At 42.1% G+C, this 22,534-nt stretch overlaps 1 protein-coding gene across 4 annotated transcripts in view; it reads right to left on the reverse strand.

The window, feature by feature from the left end:
* BACH2 (BTB domain and CNC homolog 2) overlaps positions 1–22,534 on the reverse strand; it is a 140,426-nt gene that overhangs the window by 46,109 nt on the left and 71,783 nt on the right. The window lies entirely within an intron of this gene.

Below are 22,534 nucleotides of genomic sequence, written 5' to 3' on the forward strand. Positions count from 1 at the left end.
CTGTCATGCTTGGATTACCTACTTGCTCCACCAACTTCCCCCCTCAAAACCAAAATAGGGTTTAGACAGACTGAAAAGTGCCTTTCTTCAACCACCTACTATGCATCTCCAATTTCCAGTTTAGTAATGGCAATAACATGGGGACATTGGAAATTTTAAAAGATTTTAGAAAAAAAAAGCTAGAGTGACTGTTGGGCTTTCTAATGGTGAAAAAAGGGCTTTGTGCTTGCCTCTGATATTTTCAGATCAAAGGGAAAAACCCCTCAAACCCCCAGGTCTACTCTCCAGCAGACAGGCAGCACTACACAGTCACACTGAAGACCTCAGCTCAAGTAAAAGGCAAGGTGGAACTGTACCTGACAGACAAGCCACTGACTACAGCAACTAACTTTCTCAATCACAATTTTAAGCCTTAAGAGGGAGAGAAAGATATTTAGCAGCTCCAGAAGAAATATGTTTCCACGTATGGCTAAAGCAACATGCCTTCATCAGTGGCTTAATGCCATTTACAGAAGAGTAGATCTTCCCGAATTCCAGACCCACAGACCCAAAAAATCCCTTCACCTGAATGGATGTGCAGCCTCAGGCAGCCCATGGGTGCTGAGGCTACTCCTGCTGAGGCTCTTCTGACTGAAGAGCAGAGGTTGGAATGATGTCAGACACCCATTACACACCCATTGCTACTGTCTGAGTCAGGGAAATTCTCTGCCTGATGTTCTGCAGTTTCTGACACATGTAGAACTGGCAAAGCCTCTGAACATAGAGACTGGAATTGCAGTGGTGATGGTGGAGGGAAACAGTTCCCCCCAATACCCCACACTGCATGAACCCCCTTTGCACTTGATACACTGAAGTAATTAATTTACTAAAAACATCTTCCCCAGCATTAGACCAAATCCTTTTTGCATTATTTTCCCATTTCAACTTCTCTGAGTAGGAAGGTGTAAAAGCCTGTGAGTGAACAGACTATATATCCCAAACCAAACCCACTTGTTTTCAGGCTTACATGGGGAAAAGGATTATTGGTATGTATTATTCTACCTACTGCTGAAGGGCAAGTTGTGCAAGTGCACAAACCTGCGGCATTTTAAAGGAATTATTTTTCCTTATTGAGAACAACAACTGCCTTCTGAGAGGTAAAATTCAGAGGCATCAAGGGCTAAGGGGAAGATGATGGAATTTTGGTAGAGTACTGCTGTGCTGTAAATATCTGACTACTGTATCAAGTAAAAGCAAAATTCCTCCTCTGCTACTTTTTAATGTGGATTGTTGCAGCATTCTACTCTGCTAGTGCAATATACAGGTACATCACTAGACACAACATGACTTCAAACTATTTCTCTTGCTGTGAGTTCAAACTGGGTTACCATTTTCCTACAGTGCCATTTGAAAGACACTAATCATCTAGACAAGAATGGATTTAAGAGGACGCACTTGTTACTTATATTGACTAAACTTCTCAATGGTAACTTCATCTTCCCACCTTTATATGAGTATTTTTAAGGCAGGGACTATGATGACTCTATACAGAATAGGTATTTTTTCCAACAGAGCAAAACTGTAATATTACTGGAAGTCTTAATGGAATGCTTACAGATTCTCTTTTACTGGTATTTTCAATCTTTATGCTGACTCATGCTACACTTTTGAGCACTCAGCTGAAATGCTTACATGAACAGAAAAAAACCCACAACCAACCAACACAGATTAGCCCTTCAACAACTTAACATGTAGAGAGAAGATACATAGCTGCTAATTGATCTGCGTACAGGCAGGGGAGGGAGACACTTCGGGGGGTGAGTTATACCAGCTGGATTTCTTAACTAGAAATTTTAAAAAAAAATTCTCTGTATAAATTGATACTAATGAGAAGAATTGACAGCAATCATGCTATTAGCACTCCACCAAGGTAAAAGAGAAAATGACACTTAGCTCATCTCACTCACAGCTTTCTGTATAACTAAACTCTGATGCTAACGATAGCACTATAATGATGTTCTAAGTGGTCACTCTTGCGTGCTATGAAATGAAAGAGTTTACAAGAACAATCTAGTGGGAAAACCTGAGAGTTGCAAATGACAATGCAAAGGGGAAAGCAGTAAGTTTTTCCCCCCTTTATTTTCCAGGCATGTCTTATGCCTGTAATATCTCAGATGATGAAAAAAAGGACAAGAAACCCGACACCTGGCAGATAATGAACAGCACATCAATTATATTTTCAGTGCCTTAGAAAAAACCCACCAAACCCCAGCTAGCCTGAAATTGCAATCCTCTCTTACAGTAATAGTGCAATTTGTGTGAATCAAACCCCAAATTACTTAGTTACTAATTAGTAATTTCTCACTTTTTAACTACAGCTCTCATCAAGTGTATTTTTTTAAAAAAATTGCTGCATGTGCTGTGAAGTGCTGAAAATACCATGGTGTATTTCCCCACTGGTAAGCAAGCCTGTCTCCTCTGCTAGGAAACCTGAGCAGTGCAGTCCTGAGGTGCTGGGGCTGTAAACGGCACCTGTGCTCCCAGGAAGGACCTGCACCCCGCTGTCACATCATCATACTTTCCCAAGGCTACTGCTGTGACTCCAGGGGCTTCCTGAAGGTGGATCCATGCCATTCACCTTCCCACAGCCACTGAGAATCCACATGGATGCCCTGTCTGGCAGCTGTGACCTCAGCCTTCCACAGACTTCCCCCTGACCGTGCCCCTGGCTGCTCTAGGAAGCACCCGAGCGCTGCATTGCGCACAGGGAAACCGGGGCTGGGCTATGGCTCAGGACCACCTATTTATCAGATTTTAATGCTTCAACACCAGTGATTTACAGCCTTTCCTTTTCCACGGTCTGCCATCAACCACATGACCTCCAGACGTGAGGTGTTTCCTCTCCAAGAGGGCTTTATCCTGCAGGAAAGGTGCAAGATGGTGAAACCCTTCACTGGGAAGTATATTGTTCATTTTCACAGGGAAAGGGTTTAGAGGGCAAAGAGAAAAGGTCACTGTAGGACTCTGGCATGTAGTAGCACGAAAATTAGAAGAATTCAACTCTTTTTTTTCCTCTATCCTTGGAATAAAAAGACCCAGGGATCTGGTATTATCTCTGAACTCTGAGGCAAGCTGGGCTGCAAGCCTTTTACACAGTGTTAATTCAAACTGCATCATTTTTTGCTGAATTCAGTATTATGCTGAGTTTGCAGAACCTTATTCATGGAAATCATTGCTACACACTTCGTATTTCTACAAACTGAAAAGGGAATGTCTTAGCAAGCCTTTCTCTGGCTCAAAAGAACATGCTGTGCATTTGTTTGCATATAGGTCACCATGCTGCCAGAAAAAGCCTCTATGAAACAAAAGTTTCCAGAAACTGGCATGAACTATTGTGGGCAAGGAAAGCACCATTGAAACTGAGCCAAAAAAATTGCTGGTAAAGGCCAGCAACTGCAGTGAAGTGAAATGAAAGGTTGCTTACAAGTTCCTTCCATGGTGATGGGTGGAAGATCCCACCAAACCCTTCAGCATGGAAGAAGCAGACAAAACCTCAGGAGACTAAAAATGTTGCTCATGGAACATCCAAATCACTCTGGTTTGCAGCACATTGTCTGTACTGGCTGGCACTCGTCCAAAACTCTCCAGGAACTCATAAACACTTTGACTGAGCTGCTACCAAAAATACATTACCTATCACAAAAAACCAGCTCCCGCCTCACAAGACTGGAGCACAGGCAATGTGGTATCTCTTTTTAAAGGGAAACATGATGGGAGAGAAAATCTTATCAAGACACACCAGAAAGTCCTGTATTGGAACTGTGCTAATTATGTGAAAAGTAAATCTCTATCATGGCAGAGCTACAGAGCACTTAACCAGGCAAATTATCATCGTGACAAAGCAGCATGGCTTCTGCAAGGGGAAGTCATGTCTCTGATGGGCTCTTTTAGAATTCCTGAAGTGTGTCAAATTAGCACTGAGGAACACTGGTACATGTAATTAGTGTTGACTTTCAGAAATTCTTTGACAAAACCTTTAGAAATGGCTGTTAGAGAAACTCAGTTGCCATAAGCAGAGAAGTTGCATCAGACTGGAAATCACTTAGGATAAACTGTATTCAACAGAGGAGGAATGCAGGGACAATTTTCAGCATGTTAGCAGTGAAATTTCTTCAGAAACTGGCTTACATCTGGCTGTGGTCATGCTGCTCAACGTGCCCAAGCTTCTCTGCTCTCTGGAGCTACAGCAAGGTTGGGCACACTTAATTCTAGGACGGCAGACTGCCTGGATGTACATACAGGGTCCCAACAGCAGCCTGACACTCCCCCTGCAAGGTCCATGACATGATCGAGCCAGACTCTGGGAACAATTTGAAACAACAGAGGTTTAGACTGAACAAGGAAAAACTGAGGAACAAGTTGCCTGGAGAGGCTGTGATACCTTACCATTGAAATAAACCAAAATAGTACACCATCCTCATAGCAGGATGCCTGTTTAGTTTTTCCTTGAGAGATTTCATAGTCACTGCAATAAGCCATATGTACAACTGACCACTGCTGAACGTTACTGGGCAAAGAATTCACTCCAGATGTAAAAGGATTAGTTACTCCTAATAAAAATATCTGGAGCCACATTACTCAGAGTACAAGTTTACATGGGCTGAATATTTACATGATGCAGCATGTATATTCTGCTGTCCAATATTCCACAGACAATATTCCACTGTCCAACAACAAATGTGCTTGTATTATCCATCCTTCCTGACCTACTAACCACTGCAAAACCCCAAATCTACTGCTTCCTAGACCTCTGCATCCTGCGTCCCCAGCTGTGGGAGACAGCAATGGACATGCTGCCTGGTGCTCCCCTTTCTCAAACAGGAACTGAAGTTGTGTGGGACCAAGTTGTTGAAGGCAAGCAGTAGAGAACATCTGTCCAAGGATTACATGTGGTGGGTGCCACTGACACCAGGAACTCCCACAACCCAGTGGCTCCAGCAGAGCAGCTGGTTTAGGACATGAGAAGCCATACAATGCTAAATTAAACTCATAAAAAGGTGTATAAACTGCAGCAGAAGCATCTTTGTAGTCTATCTGTGGCAAACCACCAGCAAGGATGGGGGAAAAGAGGGACCTAAAGGCATCCTTGTACCCTGAGCAAGGTAAACAGGACATCACATCTATAACAGTGCACAGAGGACTCCCAACAACTTCACTGCAAAGGTCTAAAAAGGTTTATCAGTTTCTCCTCATGATGCCTGTAATGCTACATTTTAATACAGAAGCCAACAGATAACACTGTGATTCCTCATTTAGGAATTGCAGTACCTGACCTGGTCTAAAATGAACCACAGGTTTTTCTTGGAAACATAAGCTGAAGATCACATTTTATGTCCTGCTATGCAAGGCAACTCCCAACTTGCTCCTTATTGTGTTAAGAGAGGATCAATACGGAACTGAGAGTATTTTTAGTTCCAGTTCACATTCTCTCAATCAGCTCCGCTAACAGCAGAAGAATCTAAGGAACAGTTTCAAGTGGCCAGCTTGAACACATCTAAGGCTCTTTGGTCAGCAGTAGCTGGAGTCTGCATTACAGATTTGCACGTAAATGTCTCACAGTATTTCTGTTCAATGAGATTCAGGCAGAGAATGTGAAAAAATGCTCCTTTGTTCTGACATTTTCTATTGTTTTTTTTTTCCCTCCTAACAATTTAGCAAAAGGTACTCAGAAAAAAACGAGGAGAATGATGATAAAATAATGAAAAAAAGTTGAGAGCAGCTTGTACTTCTGACAACTGGCAGTAGAAGCACATCAGACTTGACAGTTTTTAGGGATAAACATGCACTGTTTTTAAGTGGCAAGTGGGAGGAAAATAATTTTCCAGGCTTCCTTCCCCATCTCCTAATATTTTTTCTATGAAAAGACTCGTTCTGTGTAATCAACACTTTGTTTTTAAAGAAAGTTATCAATAACTGACACTTCAGAGCTCCTAAAATGACCATGCTTATAATTGGTTATTACGATCTCTCAATTATAGCTATAACAACAAAGGATATGATTATATTGTCACTGCTTTCCTTTAAAAAGAAACTATTGAAAGGACTAATGATTAATTCACCATTTTTGAGAGCTCATTGTAATGACAGCAGACTATATACAAAGGTCTCTTCAGTGAGCCCATTATTCAATTAATAAATGCTGAATACTGAGCAGTCATAGTCATATGAAACTCCCAAGAACTGTGTGAATTTTTAACCAATTAATTATCAATTACAACATCATAAAACACCAGCACAAAAATAGAAACAACGAAATTTAATTATAGATTATTCTTCTTAGTTGCCGCAAATACTACACAAGACTGATTTTGATTAATAATTCATACAGCAATAAAGTATCAGGAAAGATAATTATACTGTGCCACAATTCTCACATTGATTTCTGTAATTACAGATTACAACAGTGTTAGCAATTTAAAAAGGTTAGGGAGCAGTAGTAATTTGCTATGTCATCCTTAGCAATATTAATGTCTTCTTCTCTGAGCACCCCAGATAATTGAAAATAGACTTGCGGGCCACCAGGCTACATGGACTTCCTCCCGCCAAACATACTGTGGGTGCCAGGGCCATTAGCAAGATTGTCTTAAGAGATGAACTTTTCACATTGATCAGGTAGCTTCTGCTGTAAAGCAGAATGTACATGGACAACTGGAAAAGACACTGCAGAGCATTCCTGGCCAGCAGCTGCAGACATGCTGCTCCCGAGAGTGATGGCTGGTGCTCCTGACCATAGTGCCTTGAAGAAGGACCTTCACTGGACTGTGAGTGGGAAGGGGGACAGCTAAGAGAAATCCAGGGAGAATTTAACCATGAGCCTTTGAGACAGGCAGGTCTGGCTGGGCACACAGCAGGGCCCTGCAGATGTTTGCTAACGTCTCCTAAAGGCAAGAATTCCTGTTGCCGAGGAGGCTGCATGGCTCCAACCCACTGAGCGTCCACAGCCCAGGGAGCACCCTTGGAATTGCTAAACAGCAGAACAGCAGTTGGTTCAAGGAACACAAACTGGTCCCCCATGAGTTACTCCACAGGGTGGGCTGGGCCATGAGCCCCATTTCTCTATGGCAAGCTTCACATGGATTCCAAATGGAGATGAGAATACTGGATACTCCTTCCTTAGCTAAACTGACAGGAACAGGGATGTATCCTGCAGACTGTGGACTGGCTGTTTTTAACAGCTCATTTATCATCACAGTGCAGAGGCTTTGATGTTGGAATTAAGTCCCACTGCAAAGTCACTCACTGCTTTTCTTATACTGGACTTAGACCCTACAGCACAACTGGATGGATACTGCACAAAAAACCCCCAAACAAAAAAAAACCCTAAAAAAGCAAAAATAAACCCAAAAGCGGGACTCTGATCCTGCAGACCTTTAAACAGAATTGCTGAATATGACTTTAATCTGTAGCATTTTTATCCACAATGGTTTTGCTATTGGTAGAATGCATACACGAGCAAAAGTGTACCACAGCTTCATGTCTACACTGAATATTTTTTTTTTAAAGTACTGTCAGGATGCCTGTAGTCTCCATGATGAATGTTTATTTAAACCCCAGGTGTCTAGTTTAAAGAAATTGTGCTTCAGGTTGTTCAGAGATTGGTACCATAAGGAGTCAGGGATTCCCAGTGGAGGTTGCTTTGACAAGTCCAAACAGATTTATGTTCCATATAGAGATAAAACCTATTTCTTGACTTCAGAGGTTTGTGTTGCTATTGTTTCTTGAGAGAGAAACCCAGATGAACAAGGTAATGAGAGCTCACATTCTTTAGGGACCTTAGTTAACATGCAAATAATGTTTACACACAGTATATGCATTGACCTATACATTCTATATAGGCCTACTAGGTAAAGTATACACATAAATGTTTTTATGACTCAGTAAAAATTATATAATTATACTACTAATTTTCATACACTGAGTAAGTCAGCCTTAATTTAACATGAATTTTCAATGTTCTGTAAATAAACTGATGATGCCCTCAGGAAACAGGAATGGTAGATGTGTGGGGGAAGACAGATTCATGGAATGGGTTGGAAGGGACCTTAAAAATCATCTAGTTACAATTCCCCTGCTGTTGGTAGGGACATCTTCCACATAGACCAGGTAGGAAAACAGGAGGAACAACACAAAACTGTCCACTATCCTTATTTCTCAGAAGCTACTTGACTGACATATATGAACATGGAATGTAAGAAACATAGAACTCTTTCCTGACAAAATCTCCTCTCACAGCTTTCACATTGCTCTTTACAGTAGCTGGCCATGGTGAAGGGGACTGGAACTAAGTCTGCTACTCAAAATAGCTTATTCAAAGCAGAATGGGGAATGCCCAACACTGAAACACTGCCAGGAAACCACCAAGCACAACAAACACCACATTATGTTCTTCTGAAGTAGTCAATGGTTTCAGGACCTTGGTAAAAGACGTAACCTTTTGGATTGTTCTGGGGTGAGCTGGATTGCCAGATTAAAGAATCTGAGAGGGAAAAACGAAACAGTGGTTTGTTTTTATTTTGCCTTCCAGCTTGGTAAGCTCTCTGAAAAAGTTTAAGGGGCTGGAAATTCTGGCAAATGCCCACTGCTTTTCTTGCTTTAAATGAGTATTTGGGGGTTTTGCTTGAGGAGTGATACAGTGTTATGGCTTCCCCCTTTTTCCTAAACCTTTAAGTAATTTATGTGTACTGGTGTGGGCATATGTGTATATGTATGCATAACTCACACTGCAGAATTGCAGAAGTACAAATGGTTTGTCAAATATCCAGGTCACTTGCCAGTACAACAGTATCTCAGGATAGTAAAGAAGGCACCTCTGTATTTGACATCTCTTTTGCTAACATGACTATGAGAACAAAGGCACAGCTGATATTGCCCTAATGCCACCAAGGTCTGGAAACTACAAATTATGAACAACAGCAGTGTGCAGCTCCTTTCAGCAGCCTTTGAATGTCAAAGATTATGCTAGCAAGTTATTTGTATAAAAATTATTAATTTCCTTTATGTTCTATTCTCAAGTTTAATGCTCTAGTGGAATTCAGTGCTGAAGCTCTGTACTTTAAATTTTGGTTGCTATAAAATGAGCATTGTTTTCACTTTTTAAAAAAAGAAAAATTAAAACCAAAAAAACAATCACAAAAAAAAAGATCTACAAATAAGCAAACATGAAAGTTCTCTCTCAAAAATTTTTCTTTTTCTTCACTAAGCTGTACTTATTACTGCTTTTCCAGCCTATCTGCAGAACCAGTGGAAGCAGTTCTATCTGCTTGAGAGGCAATGGCCAAAACCACTGTGAATACCTTTCACTACACAAATTGCAGAGGCTGGGAAAGCAACCCGATCCTATTTTCTCCTGTCATACTGCATAGTTGTTATGGGAAAAATCTGCTCTCTTTGTTTTACACCCTAAAATGCAAGCTTTTCATCTTTGCTGCAAGTTAGCAGGTGGTCAACACATCCCTCATCCTTCCTTGGGACACAAACTGGCAAGTCCTCTGGAACGTGTCTGCAGTGATTAATGTGTGAAGAGCAGGGACACATGCAGTAGGTCACTGGGTTAAATTTGGGACAGACTTGTGTAGGGTGTTAACTTTGCACCTTCTGCTCTCAGGAAAGAATACAGGTGATGCCTTCTTCTAAGAGTGGGCCACTATCTGTCTGTGCAGCATTTTCCACAACCAATGGGATACCAGCTATAACGTTCTCCCTTGAAAATTGAACGAAAAATAGTTTCTTTATGGCCAGATCATAGATTTTTGACTAATCCATAACGAAGTTACTAAACAAATAAATATATTCTAGTGACTACTGCATTAGGATCCACAGATTTACACATCTGAATCTTGGAAGCACTATCAATATATGCAAAAAACCTTATTTTTACATGTTTTTATAATGATCAAATGATCAGCAGATGACTGAAATGACTATTTAGAAACTCAGAGCAAGTGCCAAGGGGTTACCTGGATTACACCAATGCATTCTGACTGCGGTTTTGATCCTGCAAAGATCTGAGAATTGCCATTTTGTTATCAGAAGGTTTAAGCAGGAGTTGAAAGCTTTCCCACTATTCTCAGAGTCTGACATATACCTAGGTGCCTACTTTAAGTTCCTTTATCCATGGACGGGCCCTGATTCTGGAACTTGACTGCCTTTCCTGCTGTAGACAATAAATCATCCCATGGAGGAAGGTGCCCAGAAAGCAATCAATTCTGCTGCCAACAGCTACCAGACTACAGCCAAGGTAAGGAGAGGATGTGAGACAAAAAGGGACACTTGGACACAGTGCAACTGCAGTCTGAAGGAGTCCAGAGAAAAACAAAAGATTTGATGTATTTGGGTACTCGTTCTGAGGGTACGTAAAGCCAACATTGCATCGGATCTGTAGTTTCTTACAGGACTGCAAAGCCAGCAGAAGGCAAACACAAGCTTTCCTTCTCCTGTAAGATCCAGAGAAGCTTATGCAATCTTCTTTGCCATGGTAAAGAACAAGGGATTAAAGCTACAAAGACTGCTATATGAAGAACTTGGATTTTATCTTTGTTTAAGAATACTTGCATTATTTGTTGAGCTTTTCATGAAGCTTTTTGAAGCTTGTTTTTTTCTTTACCCCCACAGAACTACAATGTATTCAAGCACACTTAAAGCTGCAAAAGCCATCAAATCAAATCAAATCAAATAGAAGATTAACACCCCAAACCCAAAACTAAGCTACGCTTTATCCCAGGGAAACAGAGTGGCTTGATTATTTCTGTTTGAAACTCTGTCATGGGAGTTTTAATCTCTGGGCATTCCTTATATGGTTCACAAACCTGAAAGGCAGAAAGGACCACCTACTCTGGCCTCCTAAAGGCAAATCAACAGCTGCTTTTATCACACAGACGTGCAATCTCAACAGAGCAAAGAAATCCTGTGAGTTTTTTTGACAGGCTCTCTCTTTAACTGTTACTGGAATTATCTGTACCTTTAACCTCCAAGTTCTCTCTTGACAGATTCTGAAATAGCTGTTCCACTATTTTACCTTGGACTGACGTCAAGCTAAACCAGCCATCAGTTCCCCGGGACATCCCTTTTATCTTTGCGAAATATCGGAAATACAGTTGGCAGCCCTCCAATTTTCTGGAATTTCCCATTTCCCAAGATTTATTATAAATTACCAGCCACTTAACAGAGCTTCTCAGCTACTTCCTTTAAAATTCCTGGACGTAAAAGTTAGTAGGATATGAGAATATTTAATTTCAACCACTCTTGCCTCTCAGATCCTCCTTGTTGCTGCAAACTTTCTCTTCTTTCCATATTACTGCACAGGATGGACACATCCTCTTCCACAGTTTCAAGTACAAAAAAACACCTGGGGAACACTTCTGCCTTTTCTATTTTCCATTTTTGGGTATTAAACTAATAAATGTTTTATCACTACGTGTATTTCTTCATTTAACCAGAATGGCTTCTCATTAGAGTAACTTTTTTGTTATTGATGGCAGTGTAAAATCCTAATTTTGAGAGCTGGCAGAATATTCTTCAACAATTCCCAGTGCGTTCAACGCTTTTTACTTTAAATGCAATGTTATGCCAACACAACAGATTCTAACTTTGGAAAACATCTTTTCCAATTCTGAGTACAGCACATGCATAAATTCATAATCTCCTAGTAGATGATGTACTCTGATTGCACAAGGTCACTGAACAGGATTTGAGACCCTGTGATTCATGTTATTTAAGACTGTCCACAAATAGTACTGTCTGAAAAATTGCTTCCCTTCTTGCTTCATTTTCTCATGCAACAAGTCACAAACATGTATTTTCCAGTCCATTTCTAAGAGGACCACTCCAACGGAGTGGGGTGGACCACTCCACTCTGAAAATCTTTTGGATTCCTGCTCATGCACCACTCTCTCCTATGCCTCTCCCATAATGCTAGAAACCTGGCTAATAAAATGTCAAACAAAGTGATTCTTGTGCAATCCTAATGGTTTAGACTTACATATATTGGTTTAGAGTTACACCAGACTTAACGTAAGACTGGTTTATGTTGTTGGGTATTCACTGCTGTCACTCTCTCCCTCTACGGTTATTTACAGCCCCTGTCTGCTCATTTATCTTCAAGGGGAATGTAATGTTGGTAGAGAAAGAGGCCACCGAAACCAGACATTCCCCACCGTCTCTGCAGACCTTAGCTTGGAAACCCACAAAATCCCAAGCCTTGTCCACCCTCAGCAGCATGGTGAGTGCCACCTGCTGCTAATTCTCCCTTTCCTCTCCATTCCTGAGGGAACAGACACTCCAGGACACCTTGGCTGTACCATATCTGAGGACAACACAAAAGGAATCAGTGAGGTCCTTGTCTGCACAGTGGCAATCACCACTGCCACACTACCTTCAGGACCATGGCAGGTTTGCTCAGGGCTGTGTTTTGGGCAGCTGTGACCTGTGGAAGCTTTGCTTGGCTGCTGAAATGTACACCCATACCTACAGTCTGGACAATCTTTAAGAGAGAATATTTTCTTTTTTTTTCAGAGAAGAAAAAAGTCTGTATGATTTTTCTGATATGAATTGAGAAGCTATATTCTCCACAGATCTTGGAGACATGCAATTAAAGACTGTCAAATTTGCATGCATGCAGGATTCAATTGAAGGCTGAGCAGGCGATGTTATAACATTTCTCACTTGACTTGACAACCTTATATTCTTTTAACAGCTTTTGCGCATAATTTCCTTGCTTTAAACAAACTGAAGGTGCCATTGTGTAACCTGACCCCTGAGCTCATGAGGGTGAGGATGAGGGTGGGAGCCAGTAGATTCCTGCTTCCCAAGCAGAACTGGCTGACCATCACTGGTCTGCAAAATCCCACCTGAGCAGTTTGCAACACCACACCAAATGCAGATGATGGAACAAGCAGAGCACAAGCCCCCCTGTTTTGTTAGAAAACCAGCTTTTGAGGAAGAATTGAGTTAGAAGCTGCTAGCTGCCCTGGAATTCCCTCAGCAAAACTTCTTGTTGGCCAGCAGTATTTCCAGCAATGGCTGCAGTGTCCCCCTCCCTAGCCCACTCTCCAGCTGAGATCTCATGATTTTCTCCACAGCATGAGGGCACCAGAGCTTTAGAAGAGCTCAAAAAAATGCTGAATGTTGGGAAATCAACACATAATTTCAAGTTTTATTTTTCTTTTTCTTTCCCCCTCAGCTGAAACACTTTGGTGGTGGTTTTCCAACAACTGTCTGAGAGAACATCACAGCAAGAAAACTGTGACTCTGTGCACCTCAAGTCTGGAAAACCGACTATAGTTCAAAACAACACTTCATAGAGTGAAATTTCATAGAGTGAAATTGCAAGACACAAGGCAGCCAGTCCTGTTTCTGCTGCACAAGTAGAGTAAGAGGCATCAGGAGATCTTCATGCAACAAGACATAGCTGACACATGCCAGCACTTACTTTTGAAGGTGTTGAGCGCCATTAATCTATGCCCTTTAATTAGATTTGAGATCCCTTGCAACAAGCGGGATCAAGCCATAAAAGCATGAGGACAAGGAGATTAAACTACAGATTAATAATTATATAGTATAGACAATCCAGGATAAAATAAAACTCTCATGCTCCATTGAGATTGGCATGTTTATGTATAAAGCAGGAGATCTATAAAGCTCATTGATTAGTATTTCAAATGAAACTAATCTAAAAGCATTACAAATTATTAACTGAAATATGTAATACAAACAGTGGGCTAGGAAACAATCAATACTTCTCCGTGTCTGCAAACCCCTACAGCAATTTTTGTGCTAAAAAGGGGACCAGCCTACATGGCAAACTCTAGCGCTTGCCAGGGAGTTTGTCTCATGTAAAAGAGAACAGTCCTCAATGTAAAAGCAAGCATGCTTTTTTCTTACTTCTTCCCCCTCAACTTCTGCCTATCCTAAATGCACCTAACTTATATTGCAATAAAAAATTAAATTAATTAGAAAATCACTTCACAAGTCTTTCTAACTAAATCAATGAACTTTGTTTCTTGGACTGTTGTAAGAATGCAAACATTGTTATGCAGGACCCAATCCAATCTTTTTAGACAAACTTGACCACATAGAGACATAGCTTCAGGAAAGGAAGAGACAATTTTGAGCTCTCAGACTAAATGAAGATTTTGCCATTAAGACGATTGGAGTCTTGTAGGCTCAGTTAATTCATATTTATCAGAGGTCAAGATCAGGTAAGTCTATCCACAGATGCATGCCATTACCTCAAGAATTTAAAGTGCGAGTAAGACACAGTTTGATTATATGCCCAAGGGAACGTTAAAATGCTTTAAATAAATACCTGTTGCTTGATGAAATACAGGACAGCCACCACTAGATTATGAATGGCATGATGCTATTCCATCACAGCATTCCCTTCTCACATATAGTGTCTTAAAAGCAGACACATATGTGCATGTACCTACAGTTATAGATGTGTGTGTGTATATATTTATATATAACCATACATCTATATGTACATATATATCCCCATATATACACATATATCTGTATACATGCACACACATATGCACAATGTTTAATTACTACCTCTTAAAAATATGCATTTATTATCTTTGTGTGTCTCATGTCATCTGGCACAAGTTTTTCAAACATTAAAAAATGACATGTCTCTTAATTAAGAGTCCTATCAACAGAGCAACCCATCCTCATATGAAGAAAGAAATGCTCCTTTTACTGTAGAAGTCAGGTGTCTCAGTATTATTTGCGGCCATTACTCCACACATCTCTCACCTGAAGTACATATGCACACATGCATTCTTCTCTGCTACATGTGGCAAGAACTTTTCCAGAAAGAGCACAAGAAACAGGTGAAATTAAAATCCTGAAAAAGATATTTGTGCAAATGTTTTTAGTAATAATAGAAGAGAGACGTGAAAAAAACCTCTGAAATGGGAAAATCCAGAGGGAATGGTGAAAAGTGAAAGGATGGGGAAGAGCCAAGAGCAATATCCACAAGGACACTAAGAATCGTGTTATTATGGATGTGTGGAAGGGTTCAAGAAAAAAGGAGGGAAAGGACCAGGGTTACCTTGGAGATAGAGGCTGCTGAAGAGGCTAGGGGCTCATGGATCAAGAGCTGCTCAGAAGGAAAGGCGGAGGAGGGATGGTTGGAGAAGTTTCCAGGGAGAAAGGTCTATAGTAAGGGGGCAGGACCCCAGTCCTAGCTCCATTGCTTCCAGGGAGGCAGAGGGGCTGGAGTAAGAATAGGGAAATGAATTGTGAGAAAGAGTGGCTATTGTCCAGTGTTTTCAGTGAGCAAAAAGAAACTGAAGAAACTGAAGAAAAAGCATTGCATTCTACAGCGAGTATGCAAGGCTGTTGGGAGGGAGCAGAAAAGAGGGCACAGGCATCAGAGAGATGTTTCACTGCCCAGAACAGAGAGGAGAACGACTGCCAAGGAGCTTGAAAGAGCAGTGGGAATGAAGGCAATGCCGAGAAAGAAGATTTGCAGAAATTGTCTGTTCTCCCTCTGGGAGGTGGGATGATGCTGGGAGGTGAGGAGAGAGAAAAGTCACAGGCACTCAGAGAAGCAAACAGGGAGAAGTGTCAGAGTGGAGAAGAGATGAGAGGGGAGAGGTAATCACTGGTGAGAGGCTAGAGAGTGGGTGAGGACATGGTGCCAAGAGATGATAATCCAGCTGATTAGAGAATTAGGCATAAGAGATGTCAAGTGAAAAGGCAGAGAACAGAAGAGGCTATGGATGTAGCAAGAAGACCCTGAACGTAAAGTAAAACTGTCAAGCAGTCCAAATACACCAGCCATGCACTTCCTCTCTGCCTGCCCCCTCTCTCCATTGCACCATCAGGGATCAACAACCTTACTACTGCAGGGAACAAACAAAAAATACAACTGCCCTCAGGCTGATCCTGAAGGAACAACAGAATAGGAATTAGAAGAAATAAAAGCAGGCTGGTGGTAGCTGCCCGTGGATAAAAAAGGAGACCTTTAGCACAGCTGTGTGGCTGTAGTTGATTTATGAGGGCTTCTTCATGCAAAACGAGGCAGAGCAGTGTAAATGGCTTTCTAAAGAAAGCCTGGTGAACAGCAATTCCTGCACATGAGAAAGAAAGGAAACGAGGATGTCCTGGGCTAGACTGGGATGGCTCGGGAGCTGGGCCCCTGGCTCAGGCACTCAGTACAAAGGCACTGGCACCTAGCTGTGCCCAGGTAGGAACAGCTACACCCTGCAGTGTCAGGACTCAGCTACCCAGCCCCCAGCACTTCCTTAGGCAGCTCTCACCATTCTGATTTAAGTGTGACATCCCTTTGTAATGAAGAGGCTTGGCTCCTCAGGAACGGGACTACGAAGCATTGTAAAAATCCCGCTCTTACTGACAAAGATGTCCACTTCCAATTTAAGGAACAAAACACAGTAGTCTGGATTGCACGCTACACATTTTTGTAAATGTTCTTTTGTAGTAGCAAGTAATTAATCTTGCGTTAGAGCCCAAGAAAGTGCCTATGAGTCTCTGAACTTGCAAACAGCTGGAAAATGCCTACTTAGGCTAGTGTGCACATCTTTGAGTAATTCCTATTTGCTAATTACCCTTTCAGAAGCTGCCAACAGCTATTCTAACATTTTGCTAACCAGGGAGGGATATCACATCACATAATCATGTGAATTAACAACAGGATGGTGGTGAAGAAATGGGATAAAAATCAGGTAGTTGAGAAAGAAATTAAAACTAATTGATTTGCATCAAAAAAAACCCTACAGTATGTAAACACCATTTCAGAAACAAAGAACATGGCTGGAAAATAAGTAAACAAAAGTGAAACCAGCATTTGCAGAAGTTGTCAGAGTAGATTCCTAGTCTTGGTGACAGATGAGATGAGACTTAAGCCCAGGACCCCTTACAAATGGGACTTGCCACTACTCCAGTAACCCACTGCAACCAAAGCAATATTCTCCCCTGCAACACAACAGATGTGATTCAAACTGGCAAGCCATGGCACATAAAAGCACAATGCCCTCCCCTGCTCAGCACAGTTTTTTGCAATATTCATTGCAGGGGCCCAGAGGGAATTCCAGCCCACAGTGTGCAGAAAGCTCACTGATGCTCCTGCACAGCAGAGCAGACGCCCCCATGGCTGAAGGGGCACCAAAGGGCAACAAGTAGTGCTGCTGGAGGAACCACCTCGAGATAGAGCTGTCAATGAGCCAATGGGGCTCCCTTGGGCCTGTGTGGGAGGTGGGGGGAGGCAGAGCAGGAAAATCAAAGAGGTACCTTTAGACATGTGCGCACACATTTGACTGCAGCAAGCTAATGCAGAATTTGCAATAGGAACGCCTGCTCTGAAAATGGCAAAGGCAAGTTATTACCAGGATGAACATCCTTATTCAGCATCTCAGGGGAAGCTCTGGCCACTTTCAATCAAATGTCTTTTTCTTGGAATGCTGTTAAGCTGTGGTCATCAATCCTATTTAAGGAACAGGAGGAAAGGCTTCATATCACCGCTTTCCCTCCTCACTTGATGTGACATAAAATAGCAGCACATTAGCACAGGCGAGAGAAGCGGAGCTTGGCTGATAATGGCCGCACTCATGTGTTTATTAAGCAGCCCAGGGACGGAGGCGCCAGGTGCAGAAGGCGCAGCTCCTTCATCGAATGAGCTCCCTAGAGCAGCAGCTTCCTGCTACAAAGAGGTTTCCTTGAAATCTCTCCAGAATCACTCTGTAACTAAAGTGTAAAAGCAGCCACTTGCTGCGCTCTGATTGCCCACTTGAACTTTTCGAGAAGGTTGTGCGTATTTACCATTGGTCTTCAGCACTGTGTTGCCAACTGGCTTGTGGTGGAAAGGCCACAAAACCTGATGGTGGCACTTGCACAACCCACACATTGCCCTGCCCCTACACCTCAGAAGGGCATGAAGGGACATGCAGCACCACCCTCATGTGCTGGTGGGCCACAGGCAAACCCCCTGATTTAGGAGCTTGTGCTGCCACTGCCAGGGCAGTAAGAAGAAATGATTCCTCTGACTTGGCTTCTTAACCAGATTGGTAAAATCTATTAAAGGACAAGGTGATTTTCCTGATCATTACAGCCTAGACAGAAGCTGGAATTTGGCTCATATTGGCTGTTCAAATGCTTCACTACTGGGCACTGCTAGAGGGTTTAGCATCACTGCCTTCGTTATCTCTCCCTGGCTTCATCGTGTCTGTGCTGTGTATACATAAGGACACATGGACCATGAGACTCCCAATGAACTCTTGTAATACCAGCTGTCAGCAGCCGCCTCAGAGTCAAGAAAAACATGCTCGTGTCTATAAACATGGCAAAACTAATTATCCCAAGAAGGGTTCCCCTTCCTCTTAAAATTAGCAGTGTATACAGTCAGATAGCTCAGTGTAAACACATCACTCTGAATTTCACCAGCTTCACTATCAAGCAAGGAAAACTATGAATCCTGTAGGAAGTCTCTGCTATAACAGATACTAAATCTGATATGTGAAGAGTTTTATTGTAGTGCTTCTAAAGAGTGAAAAGGGAGAGAAAACATGTGAAGCCTAAAACCAGCAACACACCAAAGGTTACAAGAGAACTGTTAAATGAGTGTCCCTGTGAGAAATGGAGAGGATAGCTAAAGCCCCTCCTGTGACTAAGGCAGTGAGATCCAGTGAAGAGTAGTCCAGGAGAGAAAAGAGGGAAGTAGTCACTAGATAGGACACCCCAAGTTTGAGAATAGGAAGGTTTTCCAGAAAAGCTGCTCTAGGTAATTTAAGCAACCATTTGTAAAATATAGGACAAGGAAGAGCCCCCAGGACCAGCCATAGTCTGAGGACTTTGTAAGCCATACCTCCCAAGCCAAAAGAGCTCAGAGGGTTTGAAGCAAGGATTTCAATTCTTATGGGTATTTATAAACCTTATCTAATTGTTCCTTTTTCCAGAGACAAAAGCAAAGTATCACATTCATTTAAGTATGGCTGTTCCTCAGACCAGTGAACTGGACATCTCCTGCAGTACCCAGAGGTGCTGCACAGCTTAGCAGTAGCACCAGGATAATGGGATGCATACACCCTTGTATTTAATGAAGGAGCCTGAACAAAAGAGATGTCTTCCAGTGGACACTGCAAGATTGGAGAGCCCTCTGTCATGAAATAGGAGGGTGGAAGCAAGGGCTGAATGAATCACAAGCAAGGAAAAAAGGGTTGTGGCACACCCCCACGCTTTTCCATTTCAGGTCTGTAAAATTCAGCTACATCAAGGTGATGCTATTGGCACCACTACTCAGAGAGACAGAGCAAGCAAGTTGGAATCAATCAGAATCTGCCTAAGAACTGAGCAAAACCCAGCAGCACAACACACCATGGAGAAGTCGTAATCATTTACACAGGAATAATAAAGAAAGGTGAGTCCAGCAACCTTACCCTGAGCAAAGGAATCATCAGGAAAGCCTTGCCCAGTGCAGCTCCTGGGAGAAAAGGTCAAGAGAAACACAGCCATATTTCTGAGCAGAAAATCCACTCGTCTTGCAAACCCTTTCCATGTCCTTGGGTGCAAAGGCACTGCAAGCTTCTGCAGAGGCAGCCTGCCCTGGAGCCCCACTGGAGCAGAGTGGGGGACATGACAAGTGCCACAGGCCAGTCTTTCAAGCAAAGGAGCAACAACCACTTAACCAACGCTAAGCGACAGCCTCAAACGCTCGCGCAACAATGAAGCATCAGCAAAAGCCAAATGGAGATGAACAGAAACATGCTCTCGTATCCACAGCCATCTGTCCCTCTTCGCTCGTTGTTTTACAAATTGACCTACTGTTCCAAATCCCAGATTTTCAGAAATAGCTCTGGCTGAAGATACTACCAGGAAAAATGATCAGTGTCAGCTAACCAGTGTAACAGAGGAATTCTTTTCAGGAGGCTGAGGCAGTGATGACAGAAGCTGGAAAACCAAAATCGCAGAGACAGGGAAGCACTGGCCACTAAGATACATAGGCAAGGAGCAGCAGGAGCAATGCTTGACAGTTCAAGTGATGTTCTCTTCTGCCAAAAGCTGGTGAGAAGCTTAACAAAGACCTTTTCTGTTTTCTGGTGCAAATGATGCATTTCAGAGAACAATCAACCACACTGGCCTTGGAGTAAAGGAGACCAGAAAACCAAGGAGATTCCTAAAATCTATGACTGTACCAAATAAACAGCTAGTATTCTCCCATGGACTGAAAATCCCTTCAACTATTCCCAAACAATTACTGCCTCCCCACCCTGAACAAAGATAAATTTATTCTCCAATATAATTTTTAATATCCTAAGTAGGCTTGGTAATGGCAACCATGTTAATTTAATATCCTCAGAGATCTTTACCATCTCTCCCTGTAAGGGTTTTCCGCAAAGCACCCATCCTCATAAATTTTCAGTCTTTTGAGCCCTTAATTTCCTATTAACTTGGGATGTCTGTACTGGCCTGACCAGTTTTATTATGTACTTTCACCAGTGGCAAGTGAATAGCCCCCTCACACACGGCTTTTGTGGGGGATTTCCCCCCAGCACTGCCAAAGGAGCCACGACTTGCCACGTGTCCTCCCCCACCTCAGCACTCCCTCTCTCCCTTTGGTATGGGGGAAGATGAAAACTTGAAAACGCAACAGATGGTCTGAAATCCTCTTCCTGTGAAACCCATCACTACGGCAGCAAGCTTAGGCAATATTTCAAATATTTCCGCATGTGCCAACAGCGGTATCCATGACTGGGGATGATGAGGAGACTGCCTGTGAAACTCCCCCATAGACACTGTTTGCAACAGCCTAGTCCTCTTGTTGAAGGCTCTCTTCCCTACTCTAAATCCAATGAGAAAACTAATCTTCTCCAGATTTAAAGCTGACAGGTGGTACATGCATAATTAAAGATGACCTAACAGAGAATGCTCTCATTTCTGGCATATTATCAGACACTTAAGCAAAGCAATTATCAGTAGGCAATCTTTTCTGTCAACAGAGATTGGATGAAACATTTTGCCAGTCAGGAAGATACTGTAATGGTGATACATATGTATTTGCAGATACTCCAGCAATATAATATAGACTTAGATCTCTCCAGTCTCAGACAAATGTCTTCATCACCTGTGGAGGACCACAGTAACGTGTTCTCACATTTTCATGTTCTGCTTTGCTATTTTCCACAGACTCACAAGACAAAATACATAGGCTCCACCTTGCTCCTACTCATGTCAACTTTTCCTTGAATCCATCTGCACTACAAGTCCTGCCATTCCTCTCCACCTAGGGAAGGACAATCTTCCTGTCCTCTTGGGCTCCTGCACTTTTTCCACCTGCACTACTTGGCAGATGGTCAATCAGTAGGCTAGGAAACCTTGTCCTTCTGCCTTTTTCCCCCCTCCAAAAACCAAGCAAACCCCAGAAAATGTGTCCTCCCCCTTTCTTACTCAAACACAAACAAAAACTCAGCTCCTCCAACAGCACCCAACCAAGCCTCCCCGAACACCTTCTTCTTCATCCACAGGTAGCAGTCACCTGTGGCACATCAGGGGCTGAGCACTATATTGCTCTTTTACTCCTTGTCACTGCTTTTGTGACATGAACACCTGCAAGGAAGAATTAGGGACCTCACAGGTCTCAATGGATTGTTCCTGTTGTGAACAACCATGTCTTACTCAGGACCACAAGCTGAGCATCTTCACCTTGGGAGCTGTGACGGCGGAAGAGATGAGTGGCCTTGTTCTCCTTAGCTTATAGAGGGGGCAAACACAAGCGGAGATCAGTTGGGAATTTTATGTGGAATCAACCCAAAAACCTATACTAGAACTAGGAATATCTTCCCTGCTTTTTGGTTAACAAGCAGATGGTATGGTCTCCCAAAATAGCAGTGTCACCCATGTAGTTTGAAAGAAGCAGAAACTTTTTAACCTAAACTCTTAAAATGCTTCCTTCAAGCAGTGTTTTGCAATGAATCCAGAGAGTGTTCTGTGTCTTTTTTTTTTTTCCTCCTGAGCAGGGATTTTAAAAAAAGAATATTTTGTGGAAGAAAGACAAGGAGAACAAAAAACAATTAGGAAAAGGAAAGCCTAAAAAGGTTAGTGGTTTTCTTAATTTTGGGAAAATTAGGGCTGTGAGAAGTATTATAAACCGCAATTACATACACACATGGGATTGCATTTTACCTCACGAAAGAGCTGCTCTTAGGGTATAAAATTGCTTTAATATTGCACTACGACAAACGTTTTTTTAAAAAAGGCTTATGATAATGGATTTTCAAAGCAAAAGTAAAGCTGCTTTTCTCTGAAAACAGGGCTTTAGAGAAGGGAAACTTCACAATGCCAGTGGTGTGCATTTTGCTGCATTTCACAAGATCTCTCATAATTTAAATTCCGATGTATTTATGTCATACATGGATAAACGATCTTATTGTTCAGAACATGTCTTTATATGAACATCTCTGCTGTTAGAACTAGCATTATTTAGCTGCTTTTTTTTCCTCTTTCCTTACCAAGTCAGAACAAAAGTGTCTTTTATTGCAGT

This window comes from Geospiza fortis, unplaced genomic scaffold, assembly GCF_000277835.1.
Source record: "Geospiza fortis unplaced genomic scaffold, GeoFor_1.0 scaffold264, whole genome shotgun sequence".
NCBI lineage: Eukaryota > Metazoa > Chordata > Aves > Passeriformes > Thraupidae > Geospiza > Geospiza fortis.